This window comes from Dendropsophus ebraccatus, chromosome 10, assembly GCF_027789765.1.
Source record: "Dendropsophus ebraccatus isolate aDenEbr1 chromosome 10, aDenEbr1.pat, whole genome shotgun sequence".
Taxonomy (NCBI): domain Eukaryota; kingdom Metazoa; phylum Chordata; class Amphibia; order Anura; family Hylidae; genus Dendropsophus; species Dendropsophus ebraccatus.
The window spans coordinates 85,105,856-85,127,702 of NC_091463.1; the positions used below are offsets into that span (position 1 = coordinate 85,105,856).

The following is a 21,847-nucleotide window of genomic DNA, read 5'->3' on the forward strand; positions in this document are numbered from 1 at the left end:
CCCGGCCACTGCCCAGGGAGCGCCTTCAACTTCAGGCGCAGTGGCCGTGCGAAGACCGGGCGCCTGCTGGCTCTACAACGAGGGTCACTGCAAATTTGCCGGAATATGCAAGTACAAGCACGAGTGCTCCTCCTGCGGGGGTACTCATGCGGTCGTACGATGCCCCCGACCCGCAGTTAAGCCTGCCACAAAAACCCCTGCGGCCGAAGCCAAGGACGCCAGTGAACGTTCTCGCGATGCGCCCTTGGCTAGAGATGTACCCCAATGAGAGCGAAGCGGCGATAGTTCTTCAAGGCTTCACGGAAGGTTTTTTCATTCCATTTCTGTTTTCCAGCTTGCCTCAGTTTTCGAGCAATCTCAAGTCGGCGCGTGAGCACCCTCAGGTTATGAGAGAGAAGATTGCTAAGGAGGTCGCTTTGGGGCGTATTGCCGGCCCTTTCGGAGTGATCCCTTTCGATAACCTGCGGGTGTCGCCGCTTGGTGTTGTTCCGAAGCGAGAGGAAGGTAAGTTCAGACTCATTCATCATCTTTCGCACCCTAAAGGTATGTCGGTCAACGACGGTATCCCGGAAGATGATGTTTCAGTCTCTTATGTTTCATTTGACAGAGCGGTCATGCTGGTGAGGAAGGCAGGCCCGGGTGCCCTCATGGCCAAATCGGACGTGGAATCGGCTTTCCGCTTGCTCCCTGTTCACCGCGAGTGTCACCATTTGTTAGGTTTTCAGTTGGACGTTTTTTTCTATTATGACATGTGCCTGCCTATGGGCTGTTCCATATCGTGCCGCTACTTTGAGGTTTTCAGCTCCTTCCTGGAGTGGGTGGTGCGATATGAGACAGGATCGAATGCGGTTTTGCACTATTTAGACGATTTTCTTTTTGTGGGTCCTCAGAAGGATCATTCTTGCATGCACTTGTTGACCACTTTTAAGTTTTTCATGAACAAGTTCGGGGTACCTTTGTCTGAGGACAAGACTGTGGGCCCCTCCACTCGTCTAACTTTCCTGGGTATCGAGATAGATACGGTAGAGATGGTTTTCCGCCTTCCTAGCGACAAGCTGGAGAAAATGTGTAGCTTGATTGAAGGTTTCTTGGCTGTGAACAAAGTCACTCTCAGGCAAGTGCAGTCGTTGTTGGGCAACCTAGTTTTCGCTTGCCGAGTCATGCCCATGGGGCGTATTTTTTCCAGACGCCTGGCCATGTCCACTAGAGGGGCGAAGTGCCCGGGTCATAGAATACGCCTCACCGGCGTCATCAAGGCAGACCTCCGGATCTGGCTCCAATTTTTGTCCCACTACAACGGACGTACTTGCCTGATGAGTGAACGCATGACGAACCAGGAGTTAGCGTTCTTTACGGATGCAGCTGGTTCCGTCGGCTTCGGGCCATCTTTGGCAATGAGTGGTGTGCGGCAGAGTGGCCGGCGGCCTGGGGGTCCCGGGGTCTCTGCGGTAACCTCACGCTTCTTGAGCTTCTCCCGATAGTGGTTGCAGTGGAGATCTGGGGTCCTCAGCTTGCCAACCGTCACATTTGCTTTTGGTCCGACAACATGAGCGTGGTAATGTGCATTAACAATTTGTCTTCCTCTTCCGCACCTGTTATTAACTTGTTGAGACATTTGGTTCTTCGTTGCCTTGACTTTAACATCTATTTCAGGTCCAGTCACGTCCCGGGCGTGGATAACAGGGTTGCTGATGCTTTGTCTCGCTTTAATTGGCAGGAGTTCCGGAGTCTTTTGCCTGGGGCGGTCGTAACGGGCAGGGAGTGCCCAGAGCGTCTATGGAACTTGGTGGACTTGAAATGATGTCTTTGGTCGCAGCATCGGTCTCCCCGGCCACATGGCAGCAGCATGGTAAGGCTTTGTAGGAGTGGGGTGCCTTGGTAGGTTCTAGGGATGTCGTCCACAACATGAATAGTCGCCTCGAGGTCACGATGGAATTGTTGTTGCGCTTGCGGCAGAATGGCGCTTCGGGTTCTGTTGAGCAGCGGAGGCTAGCTGGTGTTTCCTTTTACTTTAAACTTCTAGGTTGGGAAGATGTCACGCGGGCGTTTTTAATCAGGCAAGCGTTGAAGGGTTGGAAAAAAGAGAAGGTTTCAGCGGATGAACGCAGGCCGGTTTCTTACCAGTTGCTGGCTCGCCTAGTTGCTCATTGCCCTATCGCTTGCAGATCTCCTTACGAGACCGCCCTTATGGCAGCGGCGTTTGGTCTAGCCTTTTTCGGGGCCCTTAGGGTGGGTGAGCTCCTTCCGCTGTCTAAGAACAAATCTGGAGGGTTAAGGGAGTCGGATGTGGTTATGGGTGATAGGGCGGTCAGGGTTCGTATCAGGAAGTCTAAGACCGACCAGCTTGCTCAGGGGGCCTGGCTGCCGTTATGGTCCATTGAAGGTCAGGTGTTCCCGGTCAAGTTGGTGGGTGAATTTTTGCGAGTTAGGGTCCCGGGTGATCAGTTTTTGCTGCATGAGGATGGGACTCCCCTCACGGTTTATCAGTTTAGGTCAATTTTCCGCACTTTGCTTAAGGGGTTGGGGCTCAGGGCGCAGGATTACGGGACCCACTCATTTAGAATCGGGGTGGCCACGGAGGCGGCTAGGGCAGGCCTGTCAGAGGAGACGGTCAAGAGGATTGGCCGGTGGCGCTCCGGCTGCTATGCGCGGTACGTTAGACCTGAGTTATTATAAGTACTAACTTTGTTTTCCTTTAGGGATCGTGCCTCCCTTTTTATTGTGGGCCATTCCTACATATTCCGGGCCGGTCAGAGGGCGGAGGTTCGTCCGGGAGGTCGGAGCCTTGGTTTTAGGCACATCCGAGTGTCATGGAGAGGGATCCGTGGATTGCGGTGGCAGCAGGTGCTCCCGGAGGTCATGGCCTTTGCGGCTACAGCGACAGGCCCGGTCATTCTCGTAGTCCATGCTGGGGGTAATGACCTGTGTCATTGCAAAATAGGCGAGTTGGGGACGCTGATGCAGGCGGACATAGAGCGCATCGGTTCCTTATTCTCTGAATGCGTACTCGTATGGTCAGAGATCGTCCCTCGCTTGTTGTGGCACTATGCCAGAGATCCTGAGGCAGTGGAAAGATCCAGGCAGACGCTTAACGCCCGTATGTTCAGGTTTGTTAGATCTAGGTCTGGCGTGGTCGTACGACACCGCCAGCTAGAAGGGGGGGGTAGTGGGCTGTTGTTGGACGATGGAGTACACCTGATGGACATCGGGACGGACATATTTTTGTCCGGCCTTCAGGATGGAATTGAGCAGGCACTCTTCCTGTTGGGTGGTGGTCGGAGCCCTGTGTAGGCACAGAGCTCCTTCGTGGCGGGAAAAAACCTGTTTAGCAGTTCTGGGGAATAGCTGTCGTACGTGTACGGTGGGAGTCCGCCGGTGGCACCCCGAGGCTACCCCTTAGGTTGTTGGGCACTCCAGTGCCCGTGGTTACCTAGCGGTTATAAAATGGTTAAATAAAAGCTGTGGCCGACCATCACCCAGCAAAGAAACACTGTTGTCTGTCTTCATTACTGGTGGCGTTAGATTAGGTCGAGTTTTTGTCATGGAACTCTATACAGTCTGAACAGCACCCGTCTGTATAGGAATGGGTGATGCCTGACTGTATGAGGGGGTCCCTCCATGCGCTCCCTAGCTGGGATCGTATGGGCCACCAGGAAGGGGTTAACAGCTCCCTTAATGTTCCACCTCCTTCCCCCCCCTCCTCTTCTGGATAACTGGGTTGTGAGGGGCCAATACCTAATAGCCCCGGGTTTTTGGGCCAATCAGAGTGGGTATGCGGGCAGATCACCCCTCCCCCTATATAACACCTAGCCGGCCCGCGCTTTTTCACTGACCTGCCTTCTCTGGAGCGGTTTCCCACCCTCCCTCCCTGGAAATATTTGTTGCATATACTCGTTTAAAAAAAAAAAAAAAAAAAAAAAAGGAATTTTGTGTGTACAAGTCACAGCTGCGGGAAAAAACCTGTTTAGCAGTTCTGGGGAATAGCTGTCGTACGTGTACGGTGGGAGTCCGCCGGTGGCACCCCGAGGCTACCCCTTAGGTTGTTGGGCACTCCAGTGCCCGTGGTTACCTAGCGGTTATAAAATGGTTAAATAAAAGTTGTGGCCGACCATCACCCAGCAAAGAAACACTGTTGTCTGTCTTCATTACTGGTGGCGTTAGATTAAGTCGAGTTTTTGTCATGGAACTCTATACAGTCTGCCCAGATAGCGACAGCTGACTGGTGAGTCAGCTGTCAGTCAACAATCAGTGAACACACTACACCTTATGCTGATCAGTCAGGGAGAGAACAGTGGCCACCACTACAACAAGGAATAGCAGAGCAGAGTATAGCAAAAACATGAGAAGCATTCTGGCTGTTATGGACGCCGTCGTCGCACTCTTATGCAACTGGCCTGTGCGGTTGTCATGTACGCATCGACGACGCCAGGAGCCAAACAAAAGGCAACCAAGGTGTAAGAAGAGAAAAGAAAACACGTAGTGGGACACTACACTAAGCCTAATACTAAGCTGACACTTCCTGTTCTGTAGCAGTGTCATTATTATCAGCACAGGCAGGAGTATAGTCAAAGATGATACCTATACAGTATGTAAATATATATAATGGTTCACATGACTGATAATTCACAATAAGTGATGCTCAGAGCTCGGCCTCAACCTAATAACTACCTGGAAAAAAAAAAAATAATAATTATATATATATATATATATATATATATATATATACACACACACACACACACAATCTGCAAATAGAAATGGCTTATAAAAAAGAACATGTTTCGATATCTGGGTCAGATTTGGAAGAAAAAAAAGTCAGATGATACCCTCCCTTTAAAGGGGTATTCCACTCCAACATAACTTTTGATATGTTGCTGCCCATGGTGCCTATGCTGCCCCCAGTCCTGAGCTGCTGCTTTCTGCTGAAGACACAAAAATGTGTGTGTGCGCTTTTCTCTCTGTCTCCCCCTCCTCCCCCTTCCCTTCTGAGATGGCTGATGTAAACAGGTCCCTGGCAGGCTTTATCTGCAACTTTGTAGCTTCTTTGTAATGCTGGGAAGGTTAATCTGAGGTCAAGTTGCTTATAAATTCACTATGATTAACCCTTCCAGCATTACACAGAGGCTACAAAGATGCAGATAAAGCCTTCCAGGGACTTTTTTTTACATCAGCCGTCAGCCGAGGGGGGATGGAGGGGAAGACAGAGAGAAAAGCTCTCACCAACATTTTTGTGCCTTCAGCAGAAAGCAGCAGCTCAGAACTGGGGGAAGGAGACTGAATAGATAATAACCAGTATGGAAGGAATTGTTAGTCTCAGCATGGGCAGCAACATATCAAAAGTTTTGTTTGAGTGGAATATCCCTTTAAACCGTTTTATAAACTAATCCCAATGCCGTCTAAATCATAAGTATCAGGATAGGAATTAAATACCTGTAAAGGATAAGCGGTGAGGACAGATTGTTGGTATATATCATTCAATAGAAGAAAGCGCCATTGATTGTGCGTCCTCCGTCTAACCCTGAAGTTGTATATATAATTACTCACCTAAAACCAATTGCCTCTTTTCGTTTCTTTGCCGCTCCGTCTTGGTTAAATCACTCTGCCCAATTTACTTTCGTGTAATTATTTACGCAGACGAGATTTGTTTGTGGCTCCGAGGAGGCGCCAATATATTTTATTACAATCTCAAACACAAATAACTCCCAATTACGCCGCTCTTAGCTCCCACTTTTTTTTTTTTTCATTTAATTTCTCCACTTTATGTTTATTTGACTATTTTTTTCTTACTTCGGCTTCAAATAAGGTTCATCGTCTGACATCTACAGACACGATAGATGAGACAATGGCAATACTTTGCGTCACTTACATGTACATGGTGTAGAGAGATCTGTAAATTATATTGTCCCCATAGACATTACAGGATAAGGAAACATGGGAGCTTTCCTCCTAAAACAGCGCCACACTTATCCACAGGTTGCATCTGGTATTGCAGCTTAAATCCTTTGACGTTACTGGGCCAGAGCTGCAATCCTAGATCTTAAAGATCACCACTCTTCTAGTACTTATCAGCTGCTGTATGTCCTGCAGGAAGTGGTGTATTTTTTCTACAGTGCTCTCTGAGTACTAGCAAATCCCAATAGAAATCCTCTCCTGCTCTGGACAGTTCCTGACATGGACAGAAGTGGCAGCAGAGAGCACTGACAGACTGTAAAGAATACCCCACTTCCTGCAGAACATACAGCAGCTGATAAGTACAGGAAGACTGGAAATTTTTAAATGAAAGTAAGTGGTATACCCCTTTAAGGGTACTTTTTCAGTTACTAGTGGTCCGCCCTGTGCATAGGCATCCATGGATTTTCCTTTCAAATTGAATTAATATATATTTACAGAGTTTATTACCATGGTGCTCTGCAGCAGCCAAGCTATGTATTTGCTCTTATGTATGTGGTCACATGACCAGTGCTGTGCAGGTGATTATGCTAGTACATACACAGCTCATGTAAAAGGGAATGTTTTGTTAAAAACATTGAATGTTAGCCGGGCATGTGCCCATATGGTGTGTCCACTCTGCCGGTGGCAGGGCTGGTGGTTCAGCTCACTGTAAAAAGATGGACGGTGAAGTCAAGTTTCCTGGGTGGAGTGGTGGAAGACAAGATATTAGGGGAATTGCTTTCCTTAGACAGGGACAGGTAACTTGTTGTTGCCCAATTTTACAGGTGCAGGTGCTTTCCCTCCTCTCCAGACCCCTGTAGTTAGGACTTAATTCCTGGTGGGAGGAGTTAGTCAGTCAGTAGTCTGGATTCAGTGTGAGAGAGACGCAACTAACAAAGCTAACCACTGTTCTTTTCCTCATGAGCAACAGAACCACTATGCAGTATTAGAACTCTACAGGGGGAGAGAAGCAGTACAGGGAACACCTTGTCCACGCCAGAAACCTTTCTAAAAGTGCAGGGCAGTTATCTCAGGAGTCATAGGAACTGATCCCAGTGGAACAAAGGTACGGAATGTCTACGTATTCTACTGCGAAGTGCAAGACAAAGGGAAAGTCTTAAAAGACGGCTTAGCCCAGATAACAAGGCCTGGGGCGCATATTACCCAACTAGGTTGGGTAGCCCGCAACTAGGGGGCAGTAGTCGGTCAGACTATAGGTCATCCTTGAGTACCAGTATTCTCTATATCTCTACTGTTCCAGAGTACACTTCTACATTGGACAAGGCCCCTCTGGCAACCCCTCTCCCCTACTCTCTCTACTGCAAAACTCTGTCTTCTCCAAAACACCTTATCTCTATCTCAACTACAAGCATCTAAGTAACTCACAAGATTGTATTTTTTCTGTTTTGCACTGGACTGTATTCCTACCAAAGTACCTTCCTTGTATTGCACTAGTAAAGTGTTCTGTTTTCCTAAAGCATTGAACTCTGGCCTATCCCTTGTGCACCCACACAAACCTGTACCCTTGGGATACATCTTTTGTGGTGTTGGTGAGGTGTCAACTGTTTTACTTTTAGGTTCGGAGGAACCAGAATGCTCTGTAAGTTTGCTTATCAGTAACACCACAAAGATGCTGGACAGATCTATAGACCCCTGGGCCACCAGGCCACTGATCAGTAATGGGGATTGTGGGTTTGGTGGATTTCTTGCTGCACTTGCTACATTATAGAGAGAAATTTTCCACAAATTTCAACTTTAAATACCATTGAGTGTAACATCCAATGTGCAGCCCGAGCAGCAATATTACCACCCTCGACAATTTACCCTGGTATTAAGTTATCCATCAGCGCTGAGAACAGGAGCTTATTATTGTCCGTGTATAGTCCACATCCCCGCAGCAGCATAACTTCTAATCAATCGATTAAACACACTTTCTTACAGGCGTCTAGGAGAACGCGTTCCAGCTCAATGTCTCCGAGCAATGCTCCGGGCTGTAAATACCAGTCTACTAATCATTCCAGGCTGAATAAATTGAAATGTACAGAGGGGCTGGAGGTTAATGGTCTGGTGTCTAAGTATGAGTTATTGATCAACATTAAGGTCAAACAACACAATAGGGAACGTCTATATTCTCCTCCAGCCACATGAGTGATCCGCTGCCAATCATAAAGGAGTTCACCTGATATCACGAGACTCGGCTGCCACTCAAGGCTGAACTGCTCCATTATATAAGACACCTGTGAGGTTCCCATGGAATGTAGTAAAGGTGACAGGAGGATACTGGCAATATACTGATATAACATGGAATAATACAAAGATGGCTGCCAAATGATGGAGGATAGGGGTTATGTAACAATATGGAGGTAGATACTAAGTGATAGGAACGTACTGGTGATGAGCCAATCAAATGATATCAAATCGCAACAAATTTCTTCCAAATTGTACAAAAAAATTTCTTTGAGTGACCTAACATGCAGTAATCCTGACTGCTCAGCCCTCATGATATGTTATATAGATACTCACTTGCTCCCTGCTCCCGTGTCTGTGGCTAGTGCCTGCCTCTTTTTTCTATCTATATTATAAAGTAATCTGATATCTTGCAGTTCTCATTCTCACCACTGGGGCTAAAACTAAGCTGAGACTTCCTGTTGTGTCTGTGGTGATAAGAGGAGGCTGCTGTAAAGCAATCTGTACAGCATTACAGCGTCATGTGACACCGGGAGATAGAGGAGACAATAGCAGCTCCCTGCGGAATGACCTCTTCACATGTCGCAAAGCGCGCTCAATGATGTTTCTCATTCATCTCAAGGAGTCTGCCTATTGTTGTCTATGTTTATGAGACTTGCTGTAAAGCATATTACTAAATGCTGTTAAGAAAAGCGCAGACAAGATGGGAGCTCCCATAACAGTGCACAAAAAGGGACATAGAAGAAAATTACAGCCAGAAAATAGAAACAGATTCAAATAAAAGGACAATTTTTTGTATCTAATCAGAAAAAGAAAATTTAGGTGACCCATTCCCTTTAATGGTCACTAGAGGCCAAAGAGGAAGGCACTGGCATGAGTGAGAAGAAGGTGAGTATTTTGACACTATCTCCCAGAGGAGCAGTGATAAGTAGAGACTAACTAGTAGGGACTCCTGTCATTTTGACAGAAGTCCCTGCTCCTATACAGTATACAGTGATGCACGTGCTATGCATTGCTGTTTACTATACGGCTAGAGGAGGTAAGTAACAGTATTGTGCATCAAAATATGACCTTATACTTCATGGGCCGAAATTATAGGACCAAATCTAATCTGAATTAAATGGAAATTTGATGGTCCAATTTGAGCAAAACCTGCCAAATTGAATCTTGGGAGGCTGACTTATCTTTCATATTGGTTATATACAGTAATATTACATATAACAATATGGAGGTAGTTGCAGAGTGACTTGTATACCTCTTATATACAGATTTTTATACCTGTCTGTGTTTCCTCCCAGTTACTTGGCGTGATCTTCTCACCCACATAGTAAGGAAACCGAAAGTCCTAGAAAGTTCCACTAAGTTGTCGCTCACTTTCTACTTTCACTTGTGCTTTGCATGTATGGAGACACACAGTTGTTTTGCTGTTGTGTTATTTATATGTCATAACACAAATGGTTCCCATCATTCCCGTAAGATTTACCAAAATATGGAAAAATGAACTTGTGCGGCTGGTCTTGAGTATAGATGGTAGAGTGCAATTCTATCCCATGAGGACAAAGATGGATGATGTACTGTATGAACAGCTTATACAACCTCCATTATGATATATGCGGCGAAGCAGTTGGGTTGGCATTGGTCGGGGTAGCTTTGGCGGTGTTTTGGCTGCTAGGTGGGTATAGGGTTACTTGGGCACTTGTCACAGTAGCCTGGAGTGGCATTGGTACCCACCCCTAGAAAGGCGCTGATTACGCATGTTTGGATAACCCAAGTGTAACCTATTGTGTAGGTGTAGGAGTAGTAACTGTAGAAGAGAGTAGAGGAGTGTCTTTAGGGCCTTGTCCAATGTAGCTGTGTACACAGTGTCAAGATACCCGTCCTGATAGGGTAGTACGAGGTCCCTGTGCTAGGTTGAGCAGACTTCCCGAAACTTTTCAGAACAGCTGTGGGTTACAGTAGGATACATAGGCTAACCGCAGCTTTGTCCTACTGGGGTCAGTATCTAACCCAGGTATGCTGCCCTGTGTCTTGTAGAGAGTATCCCTGGCGTGGACAGGGTGATCCTCAGAGGATGTCCTTTGCTCCTGAGGGGTCTAGCACTGCATGTTAGCGGTGGTTAGGTAAATAAAAATAGAAAACGTCTTTTGGTCCCAGACAAGGGTCCTGGCCTAAGCCAGGTCCTGGCTTAACTGCAGCAGGAACTCTCTGTGTTTCTCTCTCTAGTGACTGAAACTGAAACTGAAACGACCTTCCCACCAGGAAATAGCTCCTTTTTATAGGGTTGCCTTAGCTGGTGTAAGATTGGTGGGGCTGTGCAGTGTAGAAGAGAGAAGGAAGACTATAATAGGAGGAAAACAAACATGTGACAAATACAATTGACCCAATGTTTCCTTCAGCTGTGCATAATGTAAAACATACAGAAAACACAGTAGGGACACCTAGTGGGGAAAATACAGAATACACTTTGACCATATCCCACGGTGGGAACCTGAGTGAGTTACTTTGCCCAGGTGCATAAAAGACTTAGTGGCACAGCTGTGCTGGGACACTACAATAGTTATAGGGGTGTCACATCAAGGAGAGCCCCTTCTCTAAATGTAGGCCTCTCTTACGATTAGGAGAATGTAGGGTTCCAGTATCTGGTCCTCTCTACAATATGTGTGTATTGTGTTCTACAAAGTCTTTGACAAAGTCAATGTTAGTGGGAGGTAGAGAGAATCACAAATCTGACTTTATTTCAACTCTTTCAATCACTTTTTACATTTATTTTATATAATAAAAAAGCGTCTTCCTTGCTATGCGGAGTGAGCGGTGCACCGGGAAGGTACATCCTGCTAGGATTAGGATGAATTGGTAGTTATTGTAGACAGTAATATCCATCCATGTAAAACAAAACAAGAAATAAATCTGATAACACCAGATGAAGCCATCTGGATTGTAGAAGGGGAAATTAAAGGGGCTGCAGTCTATATTTAGGAAATGGGATAAACAGATAGGAAATAGATGGCCAAAAGGTTATTGGAGCCCCACCCCCTTATGGTGGACATACACCTTCAATAACGGAGGTCCAAACAATGAGCCATCAGTCATCTCTCCTATTCGACCTCTGTACTTCCCATACACAGGAAGCAATCCTGTACGCTCTAGGGGAGGAAAAGAGTTAAGACGCAGGGAGAGAGTTCTGGCTGTGGCTTATCTCTCCCAGAACAAAGGGGTAGGGCAGTTATTTTCCATGACCACTGACATCATCTGTCAGTGATCAGACCTTTAGGACTATATTACTTGCCCCATTACTACAGATAAGTGAGCATCGATCTGCTAGGCAGAGCCTATTACGCAACTTGACTATCACGCAGCACAGGCTATATATATATATATATATATATATATATATATATATATATATATATATATATATATATGTGTGTGTGTAGAAAAGTCTTTTATACGGAACTTCTGTGTTTATAGGTGATACTCGTAGTAAGAAAAAAACTCCGTAGTATTATAGAAGTTTTGTCTCGGCACTCACCATAATGCTTCATAATATTTATTGTAGAAAAAAGTTCATCAAAAAAATACAACGGCAACAGGACATTTCGGCGTCAGACAGTTGAGAAAGGCTTGAAGCCGAAACATCCTGTTGCCGTTGTATTTTTGTGATTAACTTTTTTCTACAATAAATATTATGAAGCATTATGGTGAGTGCCGAGACTGAACTTTTAATATATATTTTTTATATATATATTTTATATCATTAGAGCCCATATTGTATATAGAAAATAAAAACGTTTTTTCCTTACTTCTCCACGCTCCCAGGTGACCTTCTAGCTTTTCCCCACTGTCAGGAGCTGCCATGGAAGCTTCTACACCTGTCTCCACGGTTACAGGCTGCTCACCCAATCACTGATCGAGATGGGACAGCCCCACGGCCCCCGAATAGCTGATCGGGATGTCAGGATTCCGGGAGACCCTGAAGCAGGCCGGAGGGTGGATCGGTAATGTATTCACTGGGCCATTGCGGGCTAAGGGAGGCAGCATTTACATACTTGCAGCAGGGTGAAAAATCTGCTATGAGTATATAATCCTATTCAATCTGACAGTACCGGGATTCACTGCGATTCCGTTATGTGTGAACCCACCCTTAAGGGGTTTTTGAAAAATTTTGGTTGAACCTAAAACAATGAACTTTGTGATGTCTCTCCAGTAGTGATTCAGCTCCATCCCCCTGCGATGCTCCATGCTGTTTTATCTGCGTGATGCAATGTACGCACGGCGTGACCACAGCAGGAAATCACAAGAGTACAGCAATGTTATTACAGGCACTTTATTACACACTATTTTAGGCACAACGTGCTGTGTTAATAAGGAGCTACAGAGCATATGTTACCCTGTCTGCCCATACATTACCCTGATAGTACTGTGCAATGCCTCACTTCTCCTGGGGTGGCGCTGCAGAGAAATTGAGTCACTAAAACATTCCTCCAGCTGATGGCTGTGGATCCAATCAGCAGGACAGGATGCCTATAGTTGGCAACAGTCCTGGTTTCCCCCCCCCCCACCACCACGGGAAGCCGGTAGACAAGCCACACCCCGCAAACCACACCCATAGATACCACACCCACAATAAGCCACACCCCTTGTTAACGTTAAAGTGTCCCTGGAAAAAATGTCAAATGTTGGCAACTATGGACGCCCTATGATTGGTTTATTGTTAGGGTGGGAGAACCACTTTAAGTTTTTTTGACTGTATTTCCATAGGGCAATTTCTTATGCAAAAGTGGCTGTAAATGTAAGCCACCAGTATTAGACATGCAGGGGCGCCTCCTCCTCTGTTTGGAGGGGCCGTGGCCTCTTGAATGTTTACAGCTTCTCCTCCTTGCTTTAGTAGTGGGCACTACAACGCTGTATCATTTAGTTCAATGATACTCTGCAGCGATTCAAGGACAAGCAGGAGGAAATATTGAAGAGACTTCGGCACTTGTACAAGTGTCATGGCAACTTCTATCAGCTAATGGGCGGAGGCGGTGAAAGTCGGACACGTGTGAGGCCTTAAAGAGATATTCTAATAAATGGAATTTTTTTTTACATTTCTTCAATGAAGTTTTATAACTTCTGTAATAAAACAGAACTTATGATTTAATTTTTACATTGAGTGGCAGCATTAGGAGATGTGTTTCTCTGCTGCCCCCAATGGCTTTGATGAGAATTGCAGAGCTGTTCAATCCCTGATCCTGGCAGGGTTACATATCATTGGGGCTGCTGAGTGCAGATACTGAGCCTCCCCTGACTTTTATTCTAACACATTAGAATAGACCTTACACTTGGGGAAGCAGCCTGGGTCAATATTGTATTGTATTGCCCCCCAAAAGTTATACAAATGCTTATAAAGTGCTTTTTTTCCCTGCACTTACTACTGCATCAAGGCTTTACTTCCTGGATAACATGGTGATGTCACTTCCTGGATAACATGGTGATGTCACTTCCTGGATAACATGGTGATGTCACTTCCTGGATAACATGGTGATGTCACTTCAAAAGGGTTAACTGATTGCTTTATTGATAATATGTATTATCAGAGCTTCCCCCTGCACACTATGGAGCGAGCGGCCTGAGCCACTCGCTTCATAGTGTGAACAGACAGGGTTTCCTACGGCCGCAATTCATTGAATTGCGGCCGCAGAAAACTGACATGTCAGTTATTTGCGGGGCTGCACGGGATGCCGGCCGGAGCATATGCAATGTGTATACGCTCTGTCCAGGATCCCATTGAAACTAAGGCATTGTTCCACCCCGCAAAAACTATGGCCATTGTTGACATCGGCAACAACGGCCATAGTTTTACATAGTGTGAACATAGCCTTAGGGTGCGTTCACATGTACAGGATCCGCAGAAGATCTGCAGCAGATTTGATGCTGTGCTCAGTTATTTAGATAAAATCCACTGTGGATCCGGTACGTGTGAACGTACCCTTAATCTTATGGATGACATCATATAAGCAGAACTCCGCCACACGCCACAGTCTCGTAGTGACACAATGTATTTAATTCTTTGTACAGTTAATCTTACTCTTTTTACAGGCTCCATTGAATCGAAGCCACCAAATCAGCCGCCACGAGTCACTGCAAACAATCTCAAAAACTGCCATAGTCCAAATGCCAAGTTATACTCGGGATTATTTACCAGCGGAGCAGAAGTGCGCCAGATATTTAATAAACTAATAAACTTCCCGACGCTGCAGTTATTGGATTATGTATGCTGCCGAGAACAGGAGCCTCTGTTTGCATTTTGCTTTTTCCAGTTGCTTTATCAAATAAGCCCGAGAGCGCTCCACCTGGTCCTGCTCAGCCGAGAAGGCCTCATAGGGAGGCGAGAAGTCACAGCCTAGAGCAGGGGGAGGGGACCTTGCCTCTCCAGCTATTGCAAAACTACAACTCCCATCATGCCTAGACAGCCAAAGCTTTAGCTTTGGCTGTCCAGGCATGATGGGAGTTGTAGTTTAGCAACAGCTGAAGAGCCGAGGTTCCCCATCCCTGGCCTAGATAATGACAGAGACAGAGCAAACCTATAAGACACACAGAGGGAAAGAGGGGAAGAGGGACAAGGCCTCAGGGCAATGGCCTTACTGCCCCCTTATTGGGCACCTATCACTTCCTGATCCATAGTGAAATGATTGAACCTTTCCAGAGACATTTAGGGAATAAGAACCATTCCAAGGCTGTATGATCCAGATTAAATGTATTCTTTTCATTCGTCTTAAAGGCTACACCTATGCAACCAATTATTTTACTGCCCCCAATGTATTTAAAAGGATATAAAAAAAAGGAAAATAAAATATTAAAGCCACGCCACTCAATAACCCGAGGCTTTATCTGTACAGCAACATCAAAATGCACAGAGCGGAGAGGAATGGGCTTTCTACTGACCAGGAGAGAAACTACTCCGCCGGTGGGCTCTGCGTTCTTATGTGTTATACAAATAAAAGATTTTATTCTACTATTCAGTTTATCGTTTGAGCTATTTAAAGGGGTACTCCGGGGGAAAGAAATTGTTTTCAAATCAACTGGTGCCAGAAAGTTATACAGATTTGTAAATGACATATTTAAAAGCTCAGCTGTTCCAGTACGTATCAGCTGCTGTATGTCCTGCAGGAAGTGGTTTATTTATTTTTTTTTTCAAGTCTGACACAGTGCTCTCTGCTGCCAACTATGTCAGGAACTGTCCAAAGCAGTAGAAAAACCCCATAGAAAACCCCTCCTGCTCTGGACAGTTCCCGTCATGGACAGAGGTGGCAGCAGAGAGCACTGTGATAGACTTGAAAGAATACACCACTTCCTGTAGAGAATACAGCAGCTGGTAAGTACTGGAAGACTGGGAATTTTTAAATAGAAGTAATTTACAATCTGTATAACTTTCTGATACCTGTTGATTTAAAAATGACAGTTTTTTTCACCAGAGTACCCCTTTGCCACTACAGCCACTCTGTCATGATGCTTCCTTCTGGTTTCTGCAACATCCAGTTCTCCAGCCAGGCAATATTTAAAGCCTACTTGCCCTGTTTTGTTGGATTAGCTATATAGATTTGTAATATTAAAAAAAAATGTAATTTCTTTCTATTTTTACATTGAATGGAAGCTATAAGGGGTTACATGGCCCCTCTGCTGCCACCAATGGATGTGTCAGAAACTGCAGGGCTGCTGAAGCCTCAAATTTGGCACAGTTACATAACAGCAGTGCTGCTTGCTTCCCCTGATGTCTATTCTACTGCCCACATGGTGGCACAGACAGCTTTCCCAAGTGTAATGTCTACTTTAAAGGAGAAGTCCCACCAAATTCAAAAAAAGGAGGAAGGGGGGGAGGGTGCAGAAAAATAATAAACAAAGTAAACTTACCGATCCTCGTGCCCTGTAGCGCCGCTCCTGGGTCTAGCTGACAGCCACCACTTCTAGCTGCAATGTCATGTCACCTATTGAGTAATTGCCCGCTCAGCCAATCAGAGACTGGGTTTACACCAATAAATTCCCAGATCATAGCCAAAAATTATATACAATATACACTTTTATTGAAATCCATAAAACCAGAAGGAAAAAATAATCCACTACTCAATTGTATAACTTGCGTTATGGGTATATATACTGTATATATATCACACGTATCTCATCAATATTGCCCAATTTTCATACAGAGCATTAAATAGTCAATTATAGCAAAAATAAGTGCAATATAAGGTTCAATAATAATATCCTGTATATGTGCTATTTCCAAGCCCACAACTACTAACCATTAAAGGGGTTGTCCAGCGACAATATTTTTCTTTCAAATCAACTGGTGTCAGAAAGTTATAAAGATTTGTAATTTGCTTCTATTTAAAAATCTCAACTCTTCCCATAAATATCAGCTGCTGTATGTCCTGCAGGAAATGTTGTTTTATTTTCAGTCTGACAGAGTGCTCTCTGCTGACATCTCTGGCCGAGACAGGAACTTTGTCTCGGTTTTCTATGAATCCCCACAGAAAACCTCTCCTGATCAAGACAGTTTCTGTCTCGGCCAGAGGTGGCAGCAGAGAGCACTGTGTCAGACTGAAAATAAAACAACATTTCCTGCAGGACATACAGCAGCTGATGAGTACAGGAAGACTTGAGATTTTTTTTATAGAAGTAAATTACAAATTTATATAACTTTCTGACACCAGCTGATTTGAAAGAAAAATATTTTTGCTGGACAACCCCTTTAACAGATCACATCCAATATGCTCAGTGTTACACCTTACCCATTTTGTAAACGCAAGAGACCCCATACGTGTGTTATATATATATATATATATATATATATCCATAAGCTATAGGATTGAGTACTGGAGTATTATATTACAAAGATCTATTCCTTTATTAAAGAGATGTAAGAAAAATCATTTTATTCACCATAAACACCCCTTTAACTTTTCAGAGTGGTGGAGATGATGTTACTGAGCCCTTGCGAGTCCCCTCTATGGCCAATAACAGCCAGCAACATAGTGCTGTTAAAGTGGACTAGGCTGAATAGGCTACACTGTGCTCCACTACTATAGCTGACATGTGGAGGGAGAAAGGGGGAACTGACGCACTGGCTCTCCTAGGTGCTACATGGAAAGAAAGAAAGGAAACAGCAGCAACACAATAAATGTTGTTGCTGACATGAGAGGAAAGACCTGATTTACCTTCCATGGACAGTACAACAAGGAAAAGAGGTTACACTAACTGTAACCTCCTGCTGCTGCTGCTGACATGGGAGGGTAGCCTTGATTTACCTTTTATGGACAGCATAGATCATTTGGAGAATAGAGAAAGCATAAGTTTGCAGCCACACAGTCTAAAGCCACTCTCTTTCTCTCTCCCCATATCCTGAACAGAGCACATGCTAAGCCCTGCCCCAACTCTCTTTGTTCCATTTTTCTGTCTCTGTTACTAGAGACAGATTTCCCCTAACAACTGGCAGTGAAAAGCAGATAGCAGAGAAATTAGACACCTAGTGGCCAAGACTTTGGTCCTGTTTTTTTCTGGGTTATGGAGTCATTTTTGGTAAATGAAGTCATGTATAAACATGTTACAGATGACACAGGCTATCACATGGAGGGAGGTTGTTTGAAAAGATGTTGACCATTTGTCACTGCTGTTTGTTCTCTCTATGTCTGTGCACTAATGTTGCAATAAACTCAATAAACATTACATTACTTACAACCGTGTGGTGTGTCTTCTCTTCGCTGGACGACTCCGCCTGGAAGTAGATATGCAATCCCCACACTTAGGTCTGGAGATGATGAAGTCGCTTCTGAGGATGACAATGCGTCTGGCCGCAATGTGAAAGCTTCCCTTCAGGAGAGACGTATCCGCTCCATGACATGGACGGAAATCTGATTGAAAATTTATGGTGGAAATTAAAAGAGTGTTTCATCACAAGACTCCGTCCTGCAGAAATGATCTGTCACCGCTCTATAAGGTGGAAGCCGCTGGATGGAGAATATAATTCATCATTACTGAAGTCCCAACCTCGAAGGAGTAAGGCTGAGTGATTACACTGTGATATGTGGCCCCGAAGAAAGTCCAGGGGGATGGCCGCTAACCTCTGATGCTTTATTACAGTAAATAGCCAACCTTGGGATTTTTACTAAAAGAGAACCTATCATCACTATAATGCCACCTGAACCCAGGGGGTGATTAACTGTACCCTGGGCCCCGGGCTGTCCACCCAACCCAGGACCCCACTAATTGCCACAGATGCCCCTCCCCCTGGTCCCCTGTATAGTCCCATATAAACCTGTGTACCCCCTCTAGAAGATGGTCCCCTGTGCTGCTGCCCCCTTTAGTATAAGGCCACCAGTGCTGCTGCCCCTTTAGTATATTGTCCCCTGTGCTGCTGCCCCTTTAGTATATTGTCCCCTGTGCTGCTGTCCCCTTTAGTATATGGCCACCAGTGCTGCTGCCCCTTTAGTATATTGTCCCCTGTGCTGCTGTCCCCTTTAGAAGATGCCACCCCCTGTTCTGCTGCCCCCTATAATAGTGGTCCCCTGTGCTGCTGCCCGCTATAATAGTTGGTCCCCTATGCTGCTGCCCCCTTTAGTAGATACTAACCCCTTTGCTGATGCCCACTTTAAGTAGTCCTGCTATAGTGGATGGCCCCCATGATGACTAGATAAAAATAAAATTAAAAAAACAAACTCACCTCCCACGCGCTCCCCTGTTGCTGCTCCTCTCCTGCCTGCTCTCCTGTTTTGTGTTCCAGCTTCAATATATAGGGGGAACATCTCCCGGCTTCAGAACATCTTTGGAAACAAACCTGTGAATCACTTGAGTCACTGACATTCACAAACAAACACACCACTGACGCAGACACACATAGATAGATAGATAAATAGATAGATAGACACACTGGCTGACACACACAGATACAGTACATACATTCACTCACTGACAAATAGATACACAGATAGATAGATAGATAGATACATACATACACACAGATACAGTACATACATACACTCACTGACACACACATATACACAGGTACATACATACATACATACATACACACACAGATACAGTACATACATACACTCACTGACACACACATATACACAGATACATACACTACATACACACTGAGATACACAGATACAGTACATACATACACTCACAAATAGAGACACACAGATACAGTAGATACATATACTCACTGACACACACACACACACAGATACAGTACATACATACACTCATGGACATACACACACAGATACAGTACATACATACACTTATTGACATACACACACAGCTACATACACACATAGATACAGTACATACATACAAACATACATACATTCACTGACACAAACACACACACACAGATTTGTCTTTCCCATCTTCCTCTTTGTAGTCAGACCAATGTTTCTCCACGCTGTAACTTTGAGGACCTGCAGATCATGTGACTCAGGTCCTTCATCACTCTCCCTGTCTTTGTGCTGGAGGCTGCAGGGTCAGCCCCCCATCAGTTGCAGCAGAGGCCCTTTGTGAGGCAGAGACTTCACTCTGCCTCATGGATGGAAATGCATGAAAGTAATGATGTGGGTAGTTTGGACGGCCATGGGCCCCCCAGAAGCCTCGGGCCCTGGGCAGCTGCCCAAGACCCCCACATTATAATCAGCCCCTGCCTGAATCATAAGGCATTAGGGCGGTCCCTAGTGGTTTCTTACCGCCACACTGGGCTTGATTGATAGATCTCTTCCGATAGCCAAACCAAGGATGGAAGAAGCCACCAGGCACCGTCCTGACTAATGGTTCAGGCAGCATGAAAGTGATGGCAGGCTCCCTGTAATGACGTGCGGATTATTTTCTTTATACATCCTTATATTATAGATTTCTAATGACAATGACCATATTGCTAGAATATTCCAATGAGATTGTATAAACCAAGGACTAATATGTGTCCAAGCAGATCTAATATATAAGCCATGGTGGCTAATAAGCAGGATCCGGATTATCATCATACCCATCATAGTCCAGTATACTGGTTTATCATAGAGAAGACATTGTCCAGCAAGATTTACAGGGCAATGGCCGCACTTATATCCCGTGTATTACACGCCTGAGGAGGAAGGAAACTGAAAGCTTCTTACCTATTGTCAGGGGAAATTTACACCTTTGCTTCTGTAGCCTCCTGTTACATCATCCTGTGCAACCTGTCCTGACATCTCTGAAAGAGCTCATAAGTGATATATATATATATATATATATATATATATATATATATATATATACTTCTATTTAAAAATCTTTAGTCTTCCAGTACTTACCAGCTGTTGTATGTCCTGCAGGAAGTGGTGTATTCTTTCCAGTCTGACATAGTGCTCTCTGCTGCCACCTCTGTCCATGTCAGCAGTAGAAAGTCCCCATAGAAAACCTCTCCTACTCCACACAGTTCCTGACATGGAAAGAGGTGGCAGCAGAGAGTGCTGTGTCAGACTGGAAAGAATACACCACTTCCTGTAGGACATACAGCAGCTGATAAGTATTTGAAAACTTGAGATGTTTGAATACAAGTAAATTGCAAATCTATATAACTTTCTTAAACCAGTGGATTTATAAAAAAAGATTTTTACTGGATAGCCCCTTTAAGAAGACACTGAGTTGGAGAAAGCAAGGGGTGGTCACCCCTTTCTTCTGCATGCTCAGCGTATCCCTTAGCCTCATTAATAGCAATTCCCAAACTGTAAAAAACATAGCAGCTTTCTTCTAGAAACAGCACCCCCTCTGTCCTCAGTTTTTACGCCAGGGATGGTGAACCTGTCTTTCCTCGACCTGTTGCAAAACTACAATTCCTGTCATGTCAAGCTCTAGCTGCCCCCAGGCATCATGGGAATTGTAGTTCTGCAACACCTGGAGGGCTAAACGTTCCCCATCCTTGTTATCAGATCCATTTAAGTGAACGGATCTGAATTGTAATACCACACACAAACTGAGGACAGGGGTGGCGCTGTTTTTGAAGTAAAGCCGCTATGTTTTTCTAATCCTGTATATCCCCTTTAATTATAATAACTAAAAAAAATCTAAAGTTTATAGAAACTCAATCACAGGATGTAAAACACACATAACAGGAACATGCTATAGAATTATATACTGTATCATATCTCAGAGTAATGGAGGGTAAAACCCCCATCAACTACAAATGTACAAACACACATTCCCCACTCTCCATCTTTTTATAATACACTATAAAATACACTAATAAACTAAAATGACCAATTTTTACACAGTTTTATCTACAAAATAACATTAGCGGCTTTTATACCTAGGCTGTATACTGTGTCTCTCCCGTATTCTCGTGATACGCTTGGTAAACCGCAGAGAACGTGGCGGCCTTGAAGTTTCCTGCTCTGCCCGCAGTCACAGGAACGTAACCAGGAACTACGACAAGCCGGTGAAGTTGCACTTTTCGTTTAACCCCTTCAGACTCAAGAAGTCCAATGGAATTGTCCCATAGACTTCTGTCTGCAGCAGCAGTTTTGGTTCACGCACCATTGAAATGACGGACGTTTTTAGCTGCAAATAACATTATGCAAATAGCGGCCGTTCTTTGCCGTTAAATTATGGCTGTGCAATAAAAAAACCGAGGTCATTTCGACGGTGTGTGAACATAGCCTCATCCTGTTTGTATCTGGTGGATAGGGGTATGGTCTCCAACTTTTGGCTTTCTGGCTGT

General features: G+C 44.8%; 1 long non-coding RNA gene across 1 annotated transcript in view; it reads left to right on the top strand.

Annotated features, from left to right (window-relative positions):
- Positions 1-14,519, top strand: part of LOC138766125 (uncharacterized) — a 40,249-nt gene extending 25,730 nt beyond the window's left edge. Inside the window, exons 2-3 of the long non-coding RNA XR_011358679.1 lie at positions 11,935-12,113; positions 14,197-14,519. This is a non-coding gene — a long non-coding RNA (uncharacterized lncRNA). The remainder of the gene's footprint in view (positions 1-11,934; positions 12,114-14,196) is intronic.
- The last annotated feature ends 7,328 nt before the right edge of the window (positions 14,520-21,847 follow it).